This window comes from Branchiostoma lanceolatum, chromosome 7 (genome assembly GCF_035083965.1).
Source record: "Branchiostoma lanceolatum isolate klBraLanc5 chromosome 7, klBraLanc5.hap2, whole genome shotgun sequence".
NCBI lineage: Eukaryota > Metazoa > Chordata > Leptocardii > Amphioxiformes > Branchiostomatidae > Branchiostoma > Branchiostoma lanceolatum.
The window spans coordinates 2,271,941-2,296,139 of NC_089728.1; the positions used below are offsets into that span (position 1 = coordinate 2,271,941).

Sequence of the window (24,199 nt, forward strand, 5' to 3'; positions counted from 1 at the left end):
GTTCCCGTCCCTGCCCTTCCCTGCACTCCATTATTTTTACTAACTGATTCCCTGGCCTCTTCTTGGCGGGGGCACTGGTTTTACGGCCGCCGATTTTCGGGAGGGGGTGCCGGTAACGTTCCTTCCGTAACCACGGAGATGCCTCGATAAGTCGCCCCTTAAAAGTGGCACAAATGAGCGTGTTTAGCAGGGATACCAACCGCCGACAATGGCCGACAAAGGGACCTGTCAATAGGCACGTATGTCACTGCCTCACCATCAATCCTCTCCTGGACCACTAATTTACAGAAGAAAAGACACTGAATGAATGCCTCTCTCAGTTAAGTGTCCATTCTTGCATAGCGGAAGAAAACGGCGGTTAAGAATCCCAATAATCAGCCATTCAGGCTTCCAACCTTTGAATCGAGAGCCAGAGCCCTCCACTCATTAGTGCGGAAATAAAATGACGACACTCTCATCTCTCTCTCACACACACACACACACACGCTATGACAAGATCACTGCAAAGGTGGCCACAATAACAGCATGCAGAAGGGAAAACACTGGAGGCATCTGTTCACATTAAAGTGAAGAACGGTTGGCCTGTGACGGCGGAAGCATCCTCTAACCAACCGCAAAGCCTCCGCTAAATCACTCAACCTTCACACGACGCTCGCTCACTCGCTCCTACATACGAGGAGACAACAACAGGAGGAGACGATCGCTTGCCGGGTTGTCAAACGTGAAACGTCTGTGGTTTCAATTGTGGGTTTTCCGCCAGCAACGTCACCGGAGCGATGAAACAGTTTCCGCATAATGAAGCATCGCCGCTGCGACGTCCGCGGCCGCCTCGACAGGGGCATGGATTTCTGCGTCCATCGATTCACATCATAATCACGGAGGGCTATAATCAAAAAATCATAAGCCACATGCGATGTTTCCCAGCGCAGCCCGGTGTGGCCCTGGCAGAAAGCTGGGTGGCTCAGAGGATCCCTGATCTGTGGACCTCTCTGGGGAACAGGCCCAGTTAGACACCGCCTGTCTATCCGCTGTCTCTCCCAGTCTGGCTCGGGGCTCTAGCTTGTAGTGAACCAGCTGGGAGAGGGAGAGAAAAACGCGCTTCTGGCCGTGTGTTTACGGCGGGGAGTGGATTTATTACAACCGGTATCGATCTAGCAGCCTAGTCGGCAAGCCCGCCAAAAGATCGGCAGTGAAGCTCGCACGCACTACGCACGCTAGACGGAGGGTTAGAGCACTAGATTCATCACTATACACACACGGGGAGACACACATACGCTATCGCACGGCCTGTCTGTACTCCTACATCCACGTGGAGGCGCTAGCAGACAGCTAGACAGCCTCCTGCCGCCATTATTTACATCCTCTTGTTGATTTCCCATAAAAAAACAAGACAGGAGAGGGCTAGATCCCGCCGTTAGCTGGCGGAGCGGGCTGGCTAAGCGGGGCCGGCCGGCTACGGGCCCGCTATCCCCGCCCGGCGGCCCCTCAACTTCCCACAACAACAAAAAGTACCGCCAGGAAACTACCAACAAACTTGGGGTCGAAAGTTGAAGGGGAAAGGAGGAAAGTGGTGGGTAAACAACAACAGCTACACCCCCGGAAGGCGGTGGGACCCGAACCCCTCCCCTCCGGCCGGCCCGGCCCGTACAGAACACTCTGGGTCACCACCATAATGTGACATGCAAGAAAAGGTCAACTTTTTACACTTGTAAACACAGAAATACTACCCCGTCCGGCGTCCCCGACTACTCACCGATCTACCCTGCCTGGCTCGGCGGCTCGCTCCGACGTCTGGCCGGGCCCAGAGTGCGGGAACAGGCCCACTAATTATCCCTAATCAGCCCGGGAACAATTAGCAAGCAGCACACACTCTCCCAATTAAATAATAGCGTCCGCGCCCGCCCGAAAAATGTGAACTTCAACTTACGTTTTCCGCGGGTCCGCTCCGATCGTACGGCCCATGCCCCGTACTCTGCCGTCCCAAACACAACACTGCAACTGCCTGCCGCCAACCAGCACCGGGACAAGCGCTCGGCACCGAGAAAGAAACTAGAAATAACCAAATGAAAATTCGATATTTTATTCTGCTAATTATTTTCCGTGTAAAATGGCTGATTAGCGCAGCGCGCATGTCTGTCGCGATGGGCATGACGGGATAGGCTATTGATCGCAATTAAATATGCATCGCTGGAGCCTTTCTTCATTTAGCCAAGAAAATCAGCAGGGCCAAATTAAGGGCCGCAAGCCAGCGTTTCCGCTCACACACACACACGGAACAACTTTCCCTCGCAGGACAAGACACTTCCTAGCGTGTCTTACCGGCAGAGTGTTTCTTAAGGTTTTCTTAAGAAGGTTTGACGGCGTGTTTGTTGTCGGCCGCTACGTTCTTGAGGGGCGCGTATTTCCGAGGTGGCCCTTAAATGCGCGACCAACACCTTTCCTGGCGCTTCACGCCTAATCGCAGCCTCCGAACTTGATGAAATATATAAATCAAATCACCTCACAAGGAGGGGGGAATTTATGCGCAGCCTGTGCGGGGGACATCACGCGTAGCCGCGTCGGCTCGCTGGCCCGCGTGCGGCCGGGACCCGTTGGTCGGGCGGCCCGTGCCGGGGCCGGAGGGTCGCGGGGTCTCTTCGCTCCCGCGCGCTCAGCTCGTTTGTCTCCCGCCGTTTTAATTAGACGGCTCCGATCGCCTCTCTTTCAATGTTTAAAATTTGCATTCTAACAACGTGTCCTTTTTGCATTTTATCAACCTAATGTCGATTGATTTTCAATTATCTTGGAAAGAGATTCGGGCTGCAAGTGTTAATACGACAGCGACGCGCGTATGATATCCCGTCGGTCGGTTTGATCGGGTTATTATTCCCGTCCGCCCGGGACCCAGTCAACCTATCCTTATATTACACTCTATCATTAAGAAGAACGGCATCAAATATGCAAAGAGGATCGCCATTATCGGTCAATTTGATGTCTTGCCAAATATGGAGCAAATCTAATATTAAATATTGCGCCGGGTAGAATAAATGCACTAATTCGTCGTGATCTTTGGTGACCTATGGGCGCATAAGTCAATGTATTATGCAAAGGTTATTATTGGGAGTTCTTTATTAGTTTTAAAGAGCGGCCGATTGCTCATGGGTGAATAAATGATGGCTTGGTTACTGCACTTCGGAGGATAGGGCGCAGTGAGAAGGATTACAGGAAACGTCAATAATATCATTAAAGATATAAGTTTTTTCTGGGAACTTGGCGGCGAGTTCTGTCAAGGCCACGGGTAGGGGAGGGGGGCGACCGGCTACGGCGGACGGTTTCTTGAGCCGTCTTTAAGGAGAGGTCCGTTAAAGGTGCGACGTCTTCCAGGTGTGAGGACACTGAAGTCTCACCTGGGCGAACCTTAAGATTTTTTCAAGACGTTTTAGGCCTGCTCCCGTAGCTGACGTTTGCGTCTTGAAACCTTGAGAAAGAAGCGGGGTGTCTGGTTTCTGTCCATGTCTTCACACCTTCAAGGAGTAACTAGAACGCGTTACCGTATCATAATGTCTAAAATCTGCACCTCAAAACAGGTTAGCGTCTTAACATCCCAGTAAGACGCAAATGTGTCTCCTCACACCTTGAGACATGAGTAAGACGTGTTACGTGGTTAAGTGGTTTGTCGGTCGCCGTGCTCCTTAATTCTGGCTGACGTGTCTTCAAGGAGGATGTTAGAGACATCACCGCCCGTATTACCGTACCTGTCCGGAGTCATCTGTCTCGCAACCCACTACTCTCCGAGCAGAGGAGGGGTTCCGGCAGGTTTTCGACGTGTTTTTAGGCGTTTTTGTCGGGCTTTCTATTTTGTCTTTTTTTTTTTTTTTTTTGGCTATACAAAAAAAACGACAAAGTAGAAAGCCCGACAAAAACGTCTAGAAACACGTCGAAAAACTGCCGGAACCCCTCCTCTGCTTGGAGAGTAGCAGCCCAGTTTGTCGGCACAGGTTCTACTGAACACTAACCTGTTTTAGGGCTTTTTTTTCTTTTCGAAAACTGAGACTTTTATTGTTCATGACATGTTTGCTTGTCTGTGCGTGTGTGTGTGTGTATGTGTGTGTGTGTGTGTGTGTGTGTGTGTGTGTGTGTGTGTGTGTGTGTGTGTGTGTGTGTGTGTGTGTTTGTATCTGTGTATCTGTCTGTCTGTCTACTTGTCCATCTGTCTGTGTTTTTGTGATGCTCAATTTACACACACTGCCAGTGCAGCTTCAGTGCCATACACCCTCAGCGCTACAATTTCTGTCTGTAGGGCTTGAAGGGGGTCGCAAAGCAGTATGAGTGAGGGGGCGAAGTCTGCCATCGCTGATTGCCTTGCTCATATCTTATTTCATTGGAGATGATGTTGTCTGTGTAATGCTTGGGTCACATTTCCCAGTCGGGACCCGGCCGGGCTGTTTGTGGAAACGCAAAATCAAAATGTATATCAATAAATATGCACAAGCTATGCTCTTGAATAATTTTTGGTACGTTTTGTGTTTTTTGTTGTCTTTTATATCATACTTTTTGTTCCCAAACACTGCCCGGCCGGGCCCCGGATCGAAAATGTGACCCAAGCATCAGCACTACATGCCCGGGCTGGACTGATACGCATCGCAACATGCTTCTTCGTCCCAACAAAACAGACACCTTTGAACAGTCACGTTTCATCCAGGGGATTTTAGTGATTTCTCAGTCTTAAAATTACGATTTCTGTGTTTTTGTTCTATCTATTGTAAGTTAGATTCAACTCATCTTATAGGCTACATCAAAAGTCGATCGCAATGTATATATATATACAGTTCACAATACACAATATACACAGATAGCCAGACTACAAAGTTCTTAGAGTACGCCGTCGGAACAATTATTCAAGCAACTGGAAAAGATTTTTAAACAGTTATGTTTTTTTGGCGTAACTTATTACCAGACCTTCATCAACTTAATGAAAACAGCTTCTGTTAAAAATCTACATATCTCATTCACACTTTTATGTTTTTATGTCTTTTTTGTATGCTTGCCATTTTTGCAACTTTAATACTTACCGGTGCAAGAAAGTGATCACATACTTAACTACATTCCAAAGTCAAACGACACCAAGTCGATAGCCTTCGGCTTACTTTGGCATTTCTTTTTAATCATGCACTGCTTACAAAACGAAAATAGAAAATAAAAGACGTCAAAAACAAACATCTGCTTAAAGATTTGAAGATTATTCCGCCTCATCCTCCAAGGGTCACATGTCAGCCAGTCGTTGTCTTCAAGGTCCTTCCAACATCTGGAAGGAGGTGCTCGTCTTCCCTCCCCAGTTCGCCAATCAAGCCAATTTCCGCACGACATCCAGCAAATTTTACCCCATTTCCCCTGCTGCATCATGCAGCCGTGGCGCGGGAGGTTCGCAGGCCGCGGGGGACTGAGGTCTCACGGAGCGAGCTGCGCATCTCTTGACCTTGACGCCACTCCTGACCTTGACTCCCAGACTTAATGCGGTCTAAGGCGTCACCTCATCTGCATACGCGCCACCGGTGGGAGATTAAGACACCTTTTCTTCCACACCTTTCACCTGAGGTTCTCGACTCTAGCGGCGGCCAGAAATCGCCTTACTCTCGTCCCCAGATCAAAGAAAAGGTGGTACTCCCTCGTTCCCAGTGGTCGATCGCTGCCGGACTCTATGTTTCCAGTCAAGCCGCTAATGTCTTAAGTGAAAAAAAGAAAATTCCATCGCCTTCGAGAAGGTGCACACGGCTTCTTAAGGTTTCCACTATAGCCTTAAGAGTTTCGGGTATTGGGAGGGAGTAAGAACTTGCACTGCACACAAAAACGAGACAATGTTACATTGATTCCTCACACAGCATACTAGCATGCATAGCTAGATTGTCTTCACTGTTAATCTTAATTAAGGTAGTTTTTTCTTTAAAACCATAAGATGTTAGCAATAGTTCAACTGCCATGTATGTATAAGTCGCCATACATCGTGCCTGTTACAAATGTCACGCAATAGAAGTTCTGTTCTATATAACCAAGGAGGTTTTATGATATAACACAACACACGCTCAAAGCATGACAGACCAAATATCCATGTATTTGATCGAGAGAAGCTGTCTGAGGAAACTCTCCATAAACCAGTGGATGTACTCCACAGTTAGATGGAAGATCTGACGCTTGGGTATAGAGGGGTGCTAGCTTTGCCTTTCAAAGAGATGACGTCGGTGATGACGTAGGTAGAGCAGTTCCCGCCACCCGAGCGGCAGGGTGAGAATGACGTCATTTTACACGTAGACGCCCCATGAAAACCCGTCTGTCTGTGATCTCCAAGCAGATGTGGGGTTGCGGCACGTATTTCTGCGTCTTTTCGCTCGTTTAGTTCACCTTGTAAGAGTAATGATTTGCGTGGCACTCAGTTAAAAGGAAAAACGCAACGGTGCCACACAAAAGGCATATGAATTGCAGAAACTGCTCGGAGATCAGGTGCACCGGTACTAGTAGAGCAGTGCTTATGTAAAATAACGGTATATTGTCTGTAGTAAGCCATAAACATGTGTAAAAAGGCACAGATGGACATAAAACAGATGACGTTTCACTAGAAGCTGTGACCAGTATGACGCAGCGTGACACAATGACGTCATCTAACACTGCTAGTTCACCAGGTGTGTATAAAACTACAATTTTCTGTGTGCTTTTCCTCACAGTCAGAGTTGCAAAAACTTAATATAGATACTGTACGTGAAATATGAAGACAAAATACATTTTATTTCAAACTGTCTCTTCCCATCACAAAGGCAGGGGGCTCTTTACGAACCCATCTTATTTTTTCCACGGTCAAGGGCAAAAAGAAAACTACTCTCCTCTTAACATCACACCTTGCACATTACAGAAAAATTGGGGTTCAGAAAAAGAAGTTGAAGAAAACGAGTTCAAATTTAGACTCATCATTTAGACTAACATGTTACATTGTTATTGATCGTTCGTCTTTTTCCTCCTTGTTACAACTAGCCGCTACCGGGGCAAGACTGGGATAAACTGGGGACTGCCAGGGACTCGAACCCAGGACCTTCAGATTCTGAGTCAGCAACCTTGACCACCTTGCCCACTTGGCTAGGTTCTCAGTCTAAGACATATGGCCCACCTGACCGCTCATACACCGACCGTGGTATGATTAATTTCTGCTCGCCTTGTCCTCGGAAGGGTGTGTGCGCCTGCCAATCTTATAACCACACACGCGCATGTGTATACCCCTATGATAGATGGTTCTGTTTTCTTTTTTTCTCACCGAAGTCCAAATTGAAATTTTAGCCGGCGCTATGACTCAGCCGATGGCCAATTTTTCGATAATTAAAGCGCAGAGAACATATTCTCTCCGGTCGTAAAGGGCGCCATAAAAATCTGTAGGCCCCGAACGTCGATCGAACGCAACTTTTAATTGATACGCATTCGTATGTAAGGAGGGAACCTATGAGTTACTGTACTACCAGGTCCGCGCCGTGGGAGGATATAGGGACGGGTGGCTAGCCTCTACCAGGCCCCGTGGATGGCTGATGGTCTCTACCTCCGTAGCCGACTCCCTCTGCATACTATTCACTCTATTTGGCCAATTTCTACTATTTTTTCAGCCATCCGCGGGGCCTGGTAGAGGCTAACTGGTGGCCATGGGAGGAGAGCCAGGCTAGGGTCCCGACACAACTTTCTTGTCTTCGATCACACTGTCCAGCTGGAATTAGTTTTCAGAACATTGATATGGCTTCACAATCCACATAATATCAACTCAAATGCCTTGGATCCCTGCTTTTCGAAGTTTGTTTGTTGACGTTGTTTTTTTCTAAATTACGTTTATCACTTTAAATGAATTTTTCTTCCTACCACAATAGGCAGAATAAGCGGTTGCAGTGACCAAGTGACTCGTGTCAACAGGACGGAGATAATAGTTGGGCAACAGAAGAGCGACCAAACATCATTGATCACTGAGATGCATTTCAAAGATCATTGAGAAACCGTCGGGAGACTTTGGAACCGGAACGCAGACGCCCATATATCCGGAGTTAGGTGGGGATGAGGACAGGACACCGTTGCTACATGTTTGTAGGAATTTCGACTCCTCCAGCTTTGATATAACAACATGAACTAGAGACCTGCGATCGCATATTTCAAATTCTCCGTGTTCATCGGTTGAATAACTTTTCTTTTCAATATATTCCATAGAATATGCATATAGCTGTAGCAAGGTAGCCTCTACCAGGCTCCGCGGATGGCTGGGAAAATAGTAGAAATTGGCCAGATAGAGTGAATAGTATGCTAGGGGAGTCGGATACGGAGAGAGGGTCAAACCTGCCAGCAAGCTGTACCCCTATAACAGTCTAACTTCTCTTGCATGTTTTTCTGTCTATTTGGCCAATTTCTACTCTTTCCAGCCGCCTCTGGAGCCTGGTAGAGGCTAGGCCAGGGTGCTTCTGTCTAACTGGTTCAGTTTTGATAAAAAAACTTATGCTCGCTTATGCTCAACTTGTATGTCTTGTTTCCAATATATTCCATAGAATAATCATATAGATATACCAAGATATACCCCATGTAGCTTCACAGTTGAGCTCCTGGTTCCAATTTTATTGAGAGACCCCGGTCCAAATCCTGGGATAGGACATCTCGGTTGGGACTGCACCCTTCTTTCGGAAGGGACGTAAAATGGGGGTCCCGTGTTCGAGGAGGTGCTTCGAGCAGGTTAAAGGGGAAGAGCTAGCAACCCCTCCCTGTAAAAATATTCCCTGCTACAGAAACAGCAAGGAAACTTGCTGCCCTATGCGCCACCAGGCACTTCAAGATGAACAACACTACAAGGTGACCGTTGAGGGTGGGGGCAGGTCACTTCTGCCACCTATGTGTAAGGATTCTGATCTTTCTCTTTGATATAAAGACATAGATATTCTAAACTTTTCTGTGTTCTTTTCCATATATTCCGTATTACCATACAGCTACAGCCAGGTAAATATGGGGTGGGGGGAGGACGCTTGTGCCACCTGTGTGTAGGAACGCGACCGTCGCGAACAGTACTCTCCAAGCAGAGGAGTGAGTCCGGCTGTTTTTCCCGTGTTTTTAGGCGTTTTCGTCGGGCTTTCTAGTTTGTCGTGTTTTTTTTTTACACTCGCGTGTGGGTTGGTGACATACAAAAAACATGACAAAGTAGGAAGCTCCGACAAAAACGCCTAAAAACACGTAAAAAAAACCCAGGCGGACCCACTCCTCTGCTTGGAGAGTAGCGAACAGGTCTCACCGCGTCAGTCCTAACTTCATCAACAGCCGCTTCCCCCCTCATCAGGCGACAGTAAAACCCGCGCCGTCAGCAGCCAGAAGTTTCCATTTTCACGAACCTCCACTCATAAAGGGATCGCTAAATGACACGTTAGACTTTACGGGGTCTTAATTCAGGCAGGAGCCGGGCGCCCTTCGAAAATTCATCACCGGCCGATTAAAGAAAAGATACTCGCTCCATCTGCAGTACGTGGCGGAGCCGGGATATAATATATGGAAGGCCGCAAGTTTTCCCCTTTGTTGGCCTGGAATTCTTATCGGTTGTAATGCGTCATTTGATTGCATATCGACCATATTTGCGGGGATGGAGGCGGGTGGCTGGTTTGGCGGGGCGCCTCTGCAGTTGCGCCGCCACCCGTGGAGCCCCGGCCGGCATAGCAGACGTGCCGCGCGTGCCGTTACACCGCGTAATGCGGCGCGCACCGCTTTTAATTGGCGCGGTGCTCCACATAGATATGAACATATAATCCACGCTCTGCTGCGCGCTATGACCAAACCCGTGCAGGCCACACCGCCATGTTGCCTGCCTCAGCGCGCTGCACTTGTTCCCTCTCCCCACGCACGATAGACTAGACCCCTGTCACCAGAAATAGCCTCTACCAGGCCCTTTCGGGCTCATAGTGGCAGATATTGGCCGTCTGGAGTGAATGGTTTGCAAGAGGGGCTAGCCTGGTACAGGTTTAGGACCCTTCAAGTCGCTCACTTACTCCTCTAGCAAATGATTAATTCTGCACGGCCAATGTAGATGATTCGCCCAGTTTGGCCAATTCCTACTATTTTTCTCAGCAATCGAAATGATCGGGTGAACACTACGCCGAAACACCATCACGCGTCCTTCATCCCATCTTCTTCAATCGTTGAAGAAAGTTTTATTCCGTCTTCACCCACCAGAAGATTTAGGCCCGAGGACGTCCCGGTTCAAAAGTGTGGAAAATGGCCGTGATGTTTTCGAGCCGCCGAAGCGAGAGCTCTCTCCTCATATTGCCACCGGCGTGAAGAGATAGTATTAGTATCTCCGCGTGTACATCTCCGCGCATATAAAAACTGCCCCATTGTAAATTCCTTTGCTGCAGCCGTAATGAGAATATGGCATATGAATGACTGATGTTTCGGCGGCGGCGGCAAAAGGAGCTGGCTGGCCCATCGCGGCACCAGTGGGCCGGGCGGCTCCCTCCGCATTGTCGCCGGGCATATTTCATTGTCGCCGTGCAGCGGATTAAAGGGAAAATGTGTCGCGCGTCGCGTTGGGAGGTGGGACCGTCGCGCGGCGCTGCTGCGGGGTGACAACTTGTCGCGTTCAGGGGTTGGGGACGCGGACAAGCCCGCTGGCTGGATGGAAATGTGCGGATTAAAAATGAATGGCTGTCGTGTGACGCAGTCACGCGTCCCGATCCCTCCAGGTGACAAGTTGTCGCGTTACGGGGTTGGCGGCAGCGTCATATGTCATTGCCAACAGCCGTGTTTACATATAATAAAGCGTGTCACAGTCACTTCCATGTGACTGTCGTGTGCCGCTGTCGTGCTCGTCGCGCGGTCCTAATCCTAAGCCCTCCGGGTGACAACTTGTCGCGTTACGGCATTGGGGACAGCGACATATTTCACTGCCAATATAATAGCCGTGTTTGCAAATCAAGTGTGTCACAGCCACTGTCATACAGTATGAATTCGTGCGGGACTGTCGTGTGCCGCCGCCGCGCCGTGTCGCGCAGCCCTAACCCTTCCGGCTGACACTTTTCGAATCACTGGATCGGCAGCAGCGACAAATTCTATTGCCAATAGCCGCGTTTACAGATTTAATGTGTCACATAGAATGCCATGTGTATTCGGGTGAGACTGTCGCGCAGCAATAACCCTTCCGGGGGACAACTTGTTCCGTTAAAGGGGTCGTGGACAGAGACATGTTTCACCACCAACAGCCGTGTTTACATAATGTGTGTCACAGCCATTGCCGTGGGACCGCCGCGCAGTCCTAACCCCTCCGCATGACAACTTGTCGCGTTGCGGGGTTGCCACCGGGGACGGGCGGGGACAGGCTAGCGGGTCCCGCACATATCGGCACCAGACATATTTCATCACTGATGTCGCGCTGGCGGCGAGGATCAGAAATTAAATGTCTCCCATCTACTGCTGTCTCGCACAGTCCCGGCCGCCGTGGGTGACAATTTGTCGCGTTGAGGGACAGGGGACCCGAACAAAGGACCCGGCGCGACACGCGAGCGAGCCGAGGCGCCCCCGCGCACCCAGTCAAGCTCGAACCGCCATCAAACTTCTCATCAATAACGCGGGCGCACTTCGCCTTTCTCCCTCGCAATTTATGGGGAATTACCGCGCATATCCCGTGTACTTCTTCAATTATTACCCTTAGCCCATAATTAATGCACCTGTCACAGCGCGACCCCCCCTGACCTGCGCTCCCCAGGCGAGACCCGTGGAATTGACATATGCCGGGATCAACTAAAGAACTGACCCCTCAGGAACAGAACAAATCAAGTTATTTCTGCTCGCCTTAAGATTCGTGAGCCACATATGAAAAAGATTGGGGGGGGGGGGCTGTTCAAATCTGCGAAGAAAAGATTTTTGAGAAGTCCGGTTGGAAGGAGGGGGGGCGGTGAGGGCTAGGGCGCGGCGCCTATGGTGATCCATCATCCGACTGCGTTAGCGCAGCCTTGCATGCATCTCATATACGATGGTCAAAATTTATTAATATTATAATAAAATAGATCCCGTACTTTCTTTTATGGCCTGCGCGTTGACAAGGTAATTAATCAATTTAGAATCAAGAAAGTAGCCTAATTTCAGATTTCGATCTAATCCGTCAGAGGCAACAGGACTCGGCCGGTAATCGCAATATCGAGTCCAACATCGCATGATGCATTTTTATAATGGAGTTTGGGCTCTTAAAAGCATAAAGAACCTGAGGTGAACAGAGATACCCCGAGAATTTCAGACACATCTGTAGGAATTCCGCCGCCATCTTTGATATCCCATCAAGTTCGCAAATCGCGGTGGCCCGAAAAAGCTTCCAGGACGTTTTCGAGGCGACGGTTGGGTCTGAACACGCCAAAAAGGCGGCGGAAAGGGACTAAAAATCGTGATTTCTGGGTCCGGAGGAATGGAGGCAGGCGGCCGTATTAGTATGCGAGGTCACTATCCCCCGTACCAGGCCTGATAATGGAGAGTGATGACTAGGAACAATTGTCGGACGGTTTAATATTTAATACTTCGGTCCAATTTGCGTTATCCCGGTTCTAGACCGGTCGAATATTCGCAACGCTCGAGATATTTTTCCGCCCGAAAATTCACACAAAGAAAAAGCAGATAGTAACTTTGACTGAAGGGATTTCGGACCGGCGTTACTGTCTTTTAAGACGTTCAGTTTCTTAAGTGCTACACAGGTATACACGCCAAGGTGTGGCATTGAGATGTCTTAAGCATAGCTAAGGGCATGTTGCAATGTCTCTGTCCACCCATTAAGAGCAAAACCGAAAACGCACTCATATATGCATAAGACAGCGGAATCAGATAAGGTTGAATCAAGACATCGCGACGTTGCCTTACGTCTCGCCATCATCCTGTTCTTTCGTTAAGTGTTACAGGTGTACCAAGGCGTTGGCGTGAGGATGTCTTAAGGGCGGGTTGTTTAAGGATGCGTTGCGAGGTTCCTGTCCGTCCATTAAGCCGGGAGACGCGGGCGACCTCTGGCTTGGCCCCTCTCCGCGCCAGGCTCATTCTCGCCCAGCGCATGCAACTGTTCATTTATGCTGATACCGGGCTAATGACGCCCGGGCAGCGCTGCGTCTAAATGGATTAATCACGTCAAAATATGAATTCGCGCCCGATCGATCGCCGCTGCATCATATTTTGTTCTAAAAACTGGCTTTTAATGAAGGCTCGCGGCGCAGCAGGGTGTTTTGTTCGGGCGCCCTGGGCAGAACTTGGACAAGTTGCGTGGGTCTGTCTGATTTTACAATATGGCAGCGTTCGTTCTTTTTCTTACACCTTCAGATTCAAAGTCATCATATTTTGTTCTATATTTTATTCACACTTAATGAAATCGTGCGGCACCGCGGGGCGTTTTGCGCGGGCGCCCGGGGCAAAATTTGGACAAGTCACGCGCGACATCATGTACAATGTAGCAGAGTTTGCTCTGGCAAGGGCCTCCACATTCCTTCATCTTGAAAGTCGCCATGTGCATATTTTGTTATAAAAACACGCTTAAAATGAAGGCGCGTGTCGCAGAAGGGCGTTCTATTCGGGCGCCCAGGGCAAAACTTGGACAAGATACGCGAGACATCAAAATGTAGTATAAGGATTCATTTTTTCCAGAGCTATACTTTCGAGTTCCTCTAAAGTCGTCTAAGATTCGGTTCTGAAGAAGTCGGTGTGCCAGCTAGGACGCGCGATGGAAACTTGTGAGCGTTGGGGACAGGTGTGTGGTCAGCGGGTTAAATACGCCTTACTTTGATGAGCCGTTCTTTTAAATTCAATTTCTTCAAGTGCAGGGTGAGTTGGGCAGCAACCTCGGTTTCCGGCTTTTTTGCATGAAGCTTCAACGTCAGCAGACTGAGTATAACTGTACTTGGGGGCGCTATAGTACGGCTACATTGAAGCGGGTTGGACGGGAGTTCTGCCTCATAGAGAGAGGTTGGAGTTAACTGTATAATGTCCAAATACCGACCGGGCCTTGCACAGAGGGCTACTCGTACTCACCATTGCGAAGGGGATGCGGTGAGCGCCAATCTCCAAGCAGATGTAGGGATTGTACAGTTTTTTCCTACTTGTTTTGGACGCCTTTTTGCAAGGCGAGTCGTCAACTGACAAGCTTGCTTCGCTGGGAAGACTAACAAAACGAGCGAGAACACTCACAGAAGAAGTCAGTAAGCATCCATTACCTTTTTAAATGTCAAGTAGACGAAGGGAATATGTCAAGATGCACAAGGTGTGAGGAACCGCTGTAGTTTGTAGTGAGATCATTAGCGTCATACAAAACGGACGAGAGGAATGAACTCCTTAGCAGCCGTGAATAAACCCCATGACGCACGGGAGTATGTCTGTAACAAGGGAGGGCAGAATTGAACAAGACCAGTCAACAACCGACAGAACTTCGCCTCTGAGCGGGAAGGAACAAGGCACTTGCTACAATCTTACAACTGCCACAAGTTTTCTGTCCATCTGGAAGACTTACCTATCAAAAGACGGATCTACGAACTACTTTCAAACTATTGCTGGAGCCTTAAGTAGTTATCTGTGTCATCATCTATGCCGTCTATCTTATGCCATACGTTATCTTCAAGACGTTGACGTCATATTGGTGCTCTACTGCCCTTGTCTTAATTTTGAAGAATGACAGAACCGATGAATTAGATCTTTTGGCATCTCGTTGCTTCTTCCTGTGGCTATTTCTAGGGTGTTGCGTCTGGGACTAAAGACACTTACGCTGTTTCCCTGTGATGATTCCCTGTGCTAAGTGAAGAGTTTCGGTTACGACTGCCAAAGAATGAAAGAGGGGAGTGATAGATCTTTTCACTCAGTGTCACCTCTTCATTTACAGCTATTTCGTATGTGCCTTACGTAATTTGCTCCTTTTGCTTCATCGTTGTAAACTCACATAGTCTAGCACTAAATGCGCTAACCCGCTTTCTCTCTCTCTCTCCCTCCCTCTCTCTCCCCCCTCTCTCTCTGTCTTTCTGGTTCATTCGCCGCCTTCGCAGACTTACGTTCATGACGTTATCTACACTCAAGACGCTAACTATGTATCCGTGTGTTACTTTCCAGTGCTAAGTGATGGATATCGGTAAAGAACAGATGAACAGATTTTTGGCATCATGTAGCCTCTCCCTTCAGCTATTTCTGGAATGTACGCAGTCTGTCACTAGATACACTAACGTTGTTAATTTCCTGTGCTAAGTGAAGAATATCGGTAAGGACTGTAAAATAATGAAAGAGGAGGGCACTAGATCTTCCTTTACAGTTGTTTCTAATGTATTTTGTCTCTCCGTGTGTCTCCCTCTCTGTCTCTGTCTCTCTCTCCCTCTCTCACTCTCACTCTCTCTTTCCCTCTCTCACTCCCTCTCTTTCCCTCTCTCCATATCTCTCTGCGTCTCTCCCTGTCTCCCTCTCTCTCACTCCCTCTAATTCCCTCCCTCTCTGTCTCTCTCTCCCTCTCTCACTCTCACTCTCTCTCGCTCTCTCTATCTCTCACTCCCTCTCTTTCCCTCTCTCCCCATCTCTCTGCCTCGCTCTCTGTCTCCCTCTGTGTCTCTCTCACTCCCTCTATCTCCCGTTCTCACTCCCTCTTTCTTTCCTTCTTTCTCTCCCTCCCTCTCTCTGTCTCCCTTTCTCTCTCTATCTCTCACTCCCTCTCTTTCCCTCTCTCCCTATCTCTCTGCCTCTCTCTCTGCGTCTCTCTGTTTCTCCCTCAGACTCCCCCTCTCTCTTTCCCTCTCCCCCTCCATCGCTCCCTGCGTAAACTGACGCAGTCTGGCACAAAGTACACTAACGCCGTTAATTTCCAGTGCTAAGTGAGGAATATCGGCGGCGACGGTTTGCGCGGATCGCGCGAGGCGCCTGTTTAATGAAGAGCACGGCTTGTTTCAAAGGTTGCGGCGGAGTCACGATGGAGCAGATCTTGACGCTAACGAAGGACTACATGATTTCTCATTATGGACAGTGGCGTGCTCTCGGGTCGCGCGCATGTCAGCCTTCCCTAACCCCTGTTCTAATGATCGGCCTGGATTCATCACGGACGGGAGGTAATGACTGCAGCGAGAGGAACAGACGAATATGGAAGACCGTAGCCTCCTCCAGGCCTTTCGACGAGAGTACGGAGATAGCCTCTACCGGGCTCCACAAGATCGTAGCCGCCTAATGCTAGGGTCACATTTCCTAACCGGGGCCCGGCCGGGCTGTTTGCGGAAACGAAAAATCAAAGTGTGTGTCAATAAATTTGCACAAGCTATGCTCTTAAATAATTTTGGGTGCGTTTTGTGTTTCTGTTGTCTTTTATATCATACTTTTCGTTCCCAGTGACTGCCCGGCCGGGCCCCGGATTGGAAATGTGACCCTAGCATTAGCAGGCTTTACCAGCTGGGCTTTTCTGTATGTTTGTTTGTTTGCTTGTTTGTATCGCATACCCGATAAGCCGCCTCACGGCGTAACACATCCATACAATCAAATCAACATGACCTAACCCTGAATACATCGTACACGGTACACGTGATGAAGTTGGTACAGATATAAGAACTAGGACAGTGCCGATGAAGACTGTAGAGCTGATGGACGTTTTCCTATCAATTGTTAGTTAAAGTTAAAATTCTCCCACACCATAAGGTGTATAGGGCGGTTCCCATCCCCGTTTCATAGCCCTGGGCCACACTGTACATGTGGTGCAATCACTGCAGCAGGGGGCTAGTCCACTGGCAGTGGAGTGTGTTTAACTTCCATACTATTTCAGAGGTATGTACCATTTTTATAAAGTCTTTGGTATGACTCAATGCGCCTCTTGTCCAGAGGTGTCCTACCCGGGGCTTGAACCCGGGCCTTCTGGTCCAAGTAATTTGAACCAGATGTGGCTAGTAACAGAAGCGCAGACCACTACACCACGGGGACTATTGCACTTTAAACGGTAATTGTTTTCATGCAGAAAAAACACAAAATAAGCGTTGTATCAGTTCCAGTTCTGTATCTCTATCTGTGTTCCTCGATTGGAAGACTGTACCACGACTGCCTCCAACGGCAGCTGCTTATATTATTATGTTGTGTAACCGTTTGAATAAAACCCAACGATATAATGAATCAAAATCCAACTGAAAACCGGAGAAAAGATGCCACGTAATGTAACTTTCGATGTGATTCTGTCCTGGAAACTTAGCTCCACGCGGAAACCCGTTTTGTTCCCGCCGTAACTGGGCGTGACGACATCACGAGGGAAGTGACGTCATTTCAGCACCAAGGACAGCGATGTCCGCACTTCGCGGTTACCCCAGACGGCGATGTCCTCTCGTGGCATTTTTGATGCCATTTCGGTCTAAGGATTGGAAAAAATGGTTTGCTAGAGTTATTCTTAATTACCGTTCTGTATTATGAAATCATTTAAAAAGATTTTTAGTGATGACAACGGCAGCAAAATGTGCTAGTCAAGACAATCATTTTTGAAGTGACCATATAGACAGCAGGCACAAACCGTCTAAAACGTCCTGTTCCAATAAGTTAGCTTTTCTCTCAACTAGCATTAACATAATCTGAGTGTTTGAAACAGGTGAACAAAAAATGTAGCACGTAGAAATGAAAACCGTTGTTAACTGACAGTATCTACATTCGCAGTGTGTCAAGTACTTGGTAAGCCTTAAAATCAAGCCGAATAGATCAAGACTTCTACTGTAAGGTGATATATTGAACCAAGGAGGTTTTGATTGAACCGGAACATCCACGGTATGTCACACTGAATTCGTTACCGTACTCCAGTGACATGTCCCCAGTCTCTCTACTCTGGGTGTCATCTCTTCCACATCTGTACATCACCCAGCGCTGACTGACAAAGCCCGGTACATGGCACGGGTTTCGCATTTGTGATCCTGTTTTTGGATGTTGGAAATCCAAGGAAAGCTTACTTTTATATTTCTTACTTTTATTTTTGACTGGGCTACCTAAACGACTTAATTGACGCATGTTCTTTTGATCGGTTATTCCAGTTATGGCACTATATATATGGATGTTACGGCTACATTACATGCAATGTACTTCTGTCCCACACGGAAAACACCAATTAAAGTCCAGGAAAACACTTTTAGAAAAATGAAAAAAGGACTACTCCGCAGTTTCTTAAACGTGCGTTTTCTAGTATCGCACGAAGAATCCGTTCCCGTCCTCCCGTGACATGTCTATAAGTATGATATCCGCTGCCACAACTCACCTGGTACGTGACTTAACGCAAAGCCAGGTGCACAACACGAATGACGCGTTCGTGATCCATTCCCGAACATTCTAAATCCGCGAAAAGCGCTTGTTACAGACATTCGAACCTCCGCGACCCAACATCTGACACCAAGCCAAGTACACAACAAAAGTGGGGCTTCCCTGATCCTTGCCTGGACGCAGTAAGCCCACCAGAAGTGAACGTTACGAAGTTGTAAACCCGCGAGAGTCACCTCCGAGGTCGGGTCTATGTGGAGGGGTTGTGGTTAGGGACTTGCTGCGCTACAGAAGGTTTTAACGACCAGGAAGAAGGGGTCAAACTGCGATGTAAGGGTTTAGAAAGATCAGAAGAGCCAGTTGTAAACCCGTCAGACCGCTCTTGTCAATTCGTGGGTAGGGTCTGTGTAGAGGGGCTGTGGTTCGAGACCTGCGCTGCACAACAACGGGTTTATAGACCCACTAGGAGGGGGTCAAACTGTGGTGTGAGGGTTTAGAGAGACCAGGAGAGCGGTTGCCAAGTTACGGAGTGGTAAACCCATGAGAAGCTGTACTCACCCCTAAGGTCGAATCCGTGTGGAGGGGTTATGGTTAGAGACCTCCTGTACTAGAGCAGTCATAGAACAAACTGGGAAGGGGTCAAACTGTGGTGTGAGGGTTTAGAAAGATCAGGAGAGCGGTTGTTACGGACTTGTAAACCCGTGAGAAGGCTGTAGTAGTCACCAATATTAGGTATTGTATGTGTGGAAGGGGTGTGGCTAGGGACTTTAGTATCGTACAGAAGGTTTCTGAGTCCACTTGGAGGAGGTCAAACTGTCGGCTTTTGAGGGTTATAAAGAGATCAGAGATGTTGCTAGGGGGGCTGCGCATGCCACGCGTAACATGGTATTACAATGAGGCAATCAGTGATGGCAGACTTCGCCCCCTTACCCACTCTCAAACCGTGCTTCAATAGTTATAAGGACATCAGGGATGTAAAGCCATTAAAAGCGCACTAGGTGCTGACGTTGTTAATGTATGTCAAAAGTGTCGTTTGTACAGTCGTCGTTAGCAATGAATGTGTGCCACTACCGACAGTCAAGCGTTCGAGAGGAAACAAGTGCTAAATTTTAGGGAAATTGTGATAGACGATAGTGTAGATGTGTTTGATAATGGCGAAAAAAAGATACTGCTGAAATAAGCAGGAATGGTCAATTTGTTCAAAAGGCCGAACTAGCCATCCTTCGAATTTACGCTTTAACCTACTTGTCTGGCCTACTCCTCTGTCAAAGCATTCAATTATTTTGCAGAAACTTAATATTTTTTCAACATCTAAAGTGGCTATAAGAGTGCATAATCTCGAAGCAGTTGTGTGGCTACGAATCATTTTATACACGCATCTTTTGAAGTTGTTTGTATTTCTTTCTCTGTCAGCATCGCCACAAAACAAGCCGGATCCTTACATCTGCTTGGATCAGGGTGCGTGTACTTTAAGCGTTAGCACGTCGTCCTCTCGGTGCGGGCAGTGTAGCCTCCACCAGGCCCTCCTGCGGGCGTAGGGATTGTAGAATTTGGCAGAAAAAGGAATAATTAGCCAGTAGAATCAGTCCACGGTACAGACCACATTTCGCCCGCAAATGAAACCCTGGCAAATATTCTCCCCGTATAGCCGGCGAAGTTAGTCTGGTAGAGACTACGGGCAGCGGTGCTAACCCGCCGGCGGGCCCGGTTAGGGACGCCATCTCCGCCGGGAGCCCCTTAATGAAGCCATCCCGCTTCATCTAGCGGGGAGAGTCGGCGATCTCACCGGGGAGACGGCTCCTAATTCCCGCCGCTTGAGAGGATTTTCCACGGTATCGTCTGCCGATCGATCGCCACTCCTCCGGGACGCTGTTAAACGATAGCCCGGAATTGAGTCGATTGAATTTTTCTTGTTGGGGGAACTTTGTCGGCGTAGCGGGCCGGCTTGTCGAGCATACCGATGCGCATCGGCGGAAGGATCGGCAGTGGGGGAGGCGAGACTCCGTACACGCTCCCATCATCGCCCGCTGAGCTTTACCAGACATCCGCTTCGAGTTGGAAAAAAAGTTTCCAAAATCGGCAGAAATGATGTTTGACGTTTGGCGTTTAATTACAAATCCATTAGGTTAGTTGATAATCTAATCTACACTTCCTGAATTCATAAAAACACATGCATATCATTACAATAAGCGCAAAACACAACACGTACATAACGTTATACTAGTATATGACTTAAACACACAGAGCAACATACTACATTTGAAGATAAATGTAAAAGTAACGATATAGTCAAAGCAAAACTGTTTACGAAGACCACCCAGGGGACTGATAAAATCTGGTCTATGTGGACATCTCTACAGACAGGTTTCTTTATGTGTGCCATTGCCATGGGAATGTGATCACTTTGGCCAGGTGATCCTTATGTAGAGGTGGTCACTTGTACAAGTTTGACTGTATATCAATGGCCAGGTGGTCTTTATGTAGAGGTGGTCACTTGCACTGGTTTGACAAGTGTATTTGGTAAGGACACGTAGCTTGCCTTGGAAAGCAATTCATTTATTCCATGGTTTGGAAATGGTAATTCTATGGCCGAACCTCTGACTAAATTTGGCAAATTATTCAACCTATTTAGCCAATTTCAACTATTAGTCCACCGAGCTGGTCTGGTGGAGAGTCAGACTAGGCAGGACTTGCAGAAATACGCGATATCGTCCCTACTGATCTCAAAATATGACAATACTTACACTGTGCGAAAGGAAAATGCATATAGAAAGGCCTAGTGAGAAGAAAATGCGGTGTACATTCCTATAACCCTATCCGATTCTAACGTTACATGTATGTAGACAGAGAAGCAATATGTTATAGAATTTATATGTTATGTGTATGATTTCAACTTGACGTATGCATAAAGATACACAACTGAATATTCCAAAAATGGGATCGAAATCCCCTTACCTGTTTTTGGTTTTGATAGGTACTACAAACTGTGAAGCTAACACTTCAGAAATTGTGGTTCCAAAAGTGTATGATTTCAAATGGACGCACATTACCAGATAGAGGACAAAAATACCAAGGAAAATTCCCTACTACCAAACGTACCATGAATAGAGGACCAAGGCTGACACCGTAAACAAAGTTTCTTTAGAAGTTATTGTTAAAATAACTATGTGAGCCTTACTCGACATTAAAGGTATACTACTGAAGTTGCTTCGTTTATTCGCTTGTTCTATTTTCATTCGAACGACCAAAAAGGACACAAAGAGCTGAATCCTGTCTCACAGATTGAGGGAAATACATGATTTCCCCTGACATTGATGTTATCTATGTTTTCATCATCCCTGCTTCGGCCTATTCCCATGTCCACTAACCCGTATTTCGGAAGATTATATCGTTTTTTTCTTAACGTTTTTCATATTCATTGAAACTTTTACTAATCAAACACATCATCCATTAATAGATATGCGTCTTAACGATGAAACCTCTAGAATTTCTAAAATTAGGTTGAAAATGTAGGTGGAATATTGATGTCAATATTATCGTGTGAGTTCTCTAACTTTCGGCGTTAATTGTTGTCAGGAAAATCAGCACAGAAAGGAGTAACAGACGTGAGACCCGTGAGACCAAAAAGTCTTGTCACTCGATGCATATTGATACTTACATTTTGTTAAGATGTGATGGACTTTGATCTATCATGCATGCCTTAATAATTCGAATTGTAACTTGCGAATTGAAGAAATGTCCTTCGATCTGTATCATGGTTTCTCACTATCCTGAGTGTCATCCTGTTCAGTTCCAGGCTCCGCCTTCACAGAGCTTCTGTAACGCCTGGAACTAAACAGGTTGACACTCAGGCTAGTTGCTCACATCGAATTTTTAGCAACTTTAAATCGAGCTGATAAAGTTACCAACCTCCGATGCGAAGTTTCCCCCTTCCCGGGCAAATCTGACTTCGAGAATAAATCAAAGATAAACAATCAGCCCGGCGAAAAAGGAATCTAAAAAGGGCGACATACATCACGGCTAAGTAATAACCAAAGTCTGGCTGTTCTATCGACCAAACAGATGATGAAGAATAAGATGATTTCTAACGCGATCGGATGACCAGTGGCGAGGAAAGAGCTGTTATTTCAAGACGCCTCCTTCTTCATTACCACACCTTAAGGACGAGAGAGAAGTTCGAAGGACTAACCGTCACCATGATAATAAGATTATTGTTGGGAACAAACAAACATTAAAAAAATCAAGCAGAAGATAAAAAATAAGACGATTTCTAACGCGATCAGATGACCAGTGGCGAGGAAAGACTGGAACCTTCTAGGCTGTTATTTCAAGACGCCTCCTTCTTCATTATCAAGTCTTCAAGGACGAGAGAGAAGTTCGAAGGAGTGGCCGTCACCATGATAATAAGTTTATTGTTGGGAACAAACAAACATTAAAAAAATCAAGCAGAAGATGAAAAATAAGACGATTTCTAACGCGATCAGATCACCAATGGCGAGGAAAGACTGGAACCTTCTAGGCTGTTATTTTAAGACGTCTCCTTCTTCCTCATCAAGAGACAGAAGTTCGAAGAAGTGATCGTCACCCAAAAAATCAACCAGAAGATAAAGAATAAGATGACTTCTAACGCGATCGGATGACCAGTGTTGAGGAAAGACTGGAACGTTCTACTCTGTTTTCTTAGGAGTTTTTTTCCTTATCAAGTCTGAACGAGGAGAGAGAAGTTTGAAGGAGTGCCCGTCACCATGGTTATAAAGATATTGTTGGGAATAAACAGACACACTGACAGACAAACAAACAAACAGAAGATAAAGAATGAGATGATTTCTAACGCGATCGGATGACCAGTGGCGAGGAAAGAGCTGTTATTTCAAGACGCCTCCTTCTTCATTACCACACCTTAAGGACGAGAGAGAAGTTCGAAGGACTAACCGTCACCATGATAATAAGTTTATTGTTGGGAACAAACAAACATTAAAAAAATCAAGCAGAATATGAAAAATAAGACGATTTCTAACGCGATCGGATCACCAATGGCGAGGAAAGACTGGAACCTTCTAGGCTGTTATTTTAAGACGTCTCCTTCTTCCTCATCAAGAGACAGAAGTTCGAAGAAGTGATCGTCACCCAAAAAATCAACCAGAAGATAAAGAATAAGATGACTTCTAACGCGATCGGATGACCAGTGTTGAAGAAAGACTGGAACGTTCTACTCTGTTTTCTTAGGAGTTTTTTTCCTTATCAAGTCTGAACGAGGAGAGAGAAGTTTGAAGGAGTGCCCGTCACCATGGTTATAAAGATATTGTTGGGAATAAACAGACACACTGACAGACAAACAAACAAACAGAAGATAAAGAATGAGATGATTTCTAACGCGATCGGATGACCAGTGGCGAGGAAAGAGCTGTTATTTCAAGACGCCTCCTTCTTCATTACCACACCTTAAGGACGAGAGAGAAGTTCGAAGGACTAACCGTCACCATGATAATAAGTTTATTGTTGGGAACAAACAAACATTAAAAAGATCAAGCAGAAGATGAAAAATAAGACGATTTCTAACGCGATCAGATCACCAATGGCGAGGAAAGACTGGAACCTTCTAGGCTGTTATTTTAAGACGTCTCCTTCTTCCTCATCAAGAGACAGAAGTTCGAAGAAGTGATCGTCACCCAAAAAATCAACCAGAAGATAAAGAATAAGATGACTTCTAACGCGATCGGATGACCAGTGTTGAAGAAAGACTGGAACGTTCTACTCTGTTTTCTTAGGAGTTTTTTTCCTTATCAAGTCTGAACGAGGAGAGAGAAGTTTGAAGGAGTGCCCGTCACCATGGTTATAAAGATATTGTTGGGAATAAACAGACACACTGACAGACAAACAAACAAACAGAAGATAAAGAATGAGATGATTTCTAACGTGAGCGGATCACCAATGGCGAGGTAAGACTGGGACCTTCCACTCTGCTATCTCAAGACGTTTCATTCTT

General features: G+C 47.0%; 1 protein-coding gene across 3 annotated transcripts in view; it reads right to left on the reverse strand.

The window, feature by feature from the left end:
* LOC136438529 (zinc finger homeobox protein 3-like) overlaps positions 1–2,130 on the reverse strand; it is a 126,131-nt gene extending 124,001 nt beyond the window's left edge. For 2 of the 3 annotated variants that reach the window (XM_066433342.1, XM_066433339.1), the window contains exon 1: positions 1,928–2,130. The gene's annotated coding sequence lies outside the window, so the exon portion shown is untranslated. Of the gene's footprint in view, positions 1–1,753; positions 1,871–1,927 lie in introns of those variants that run through there. The other variant, XM_066433341.1, reaches the window with a different exon arrangement.
* Between the last annotated feature and the right edge of the window lie 22,069 nt (positions 2,131–24,199).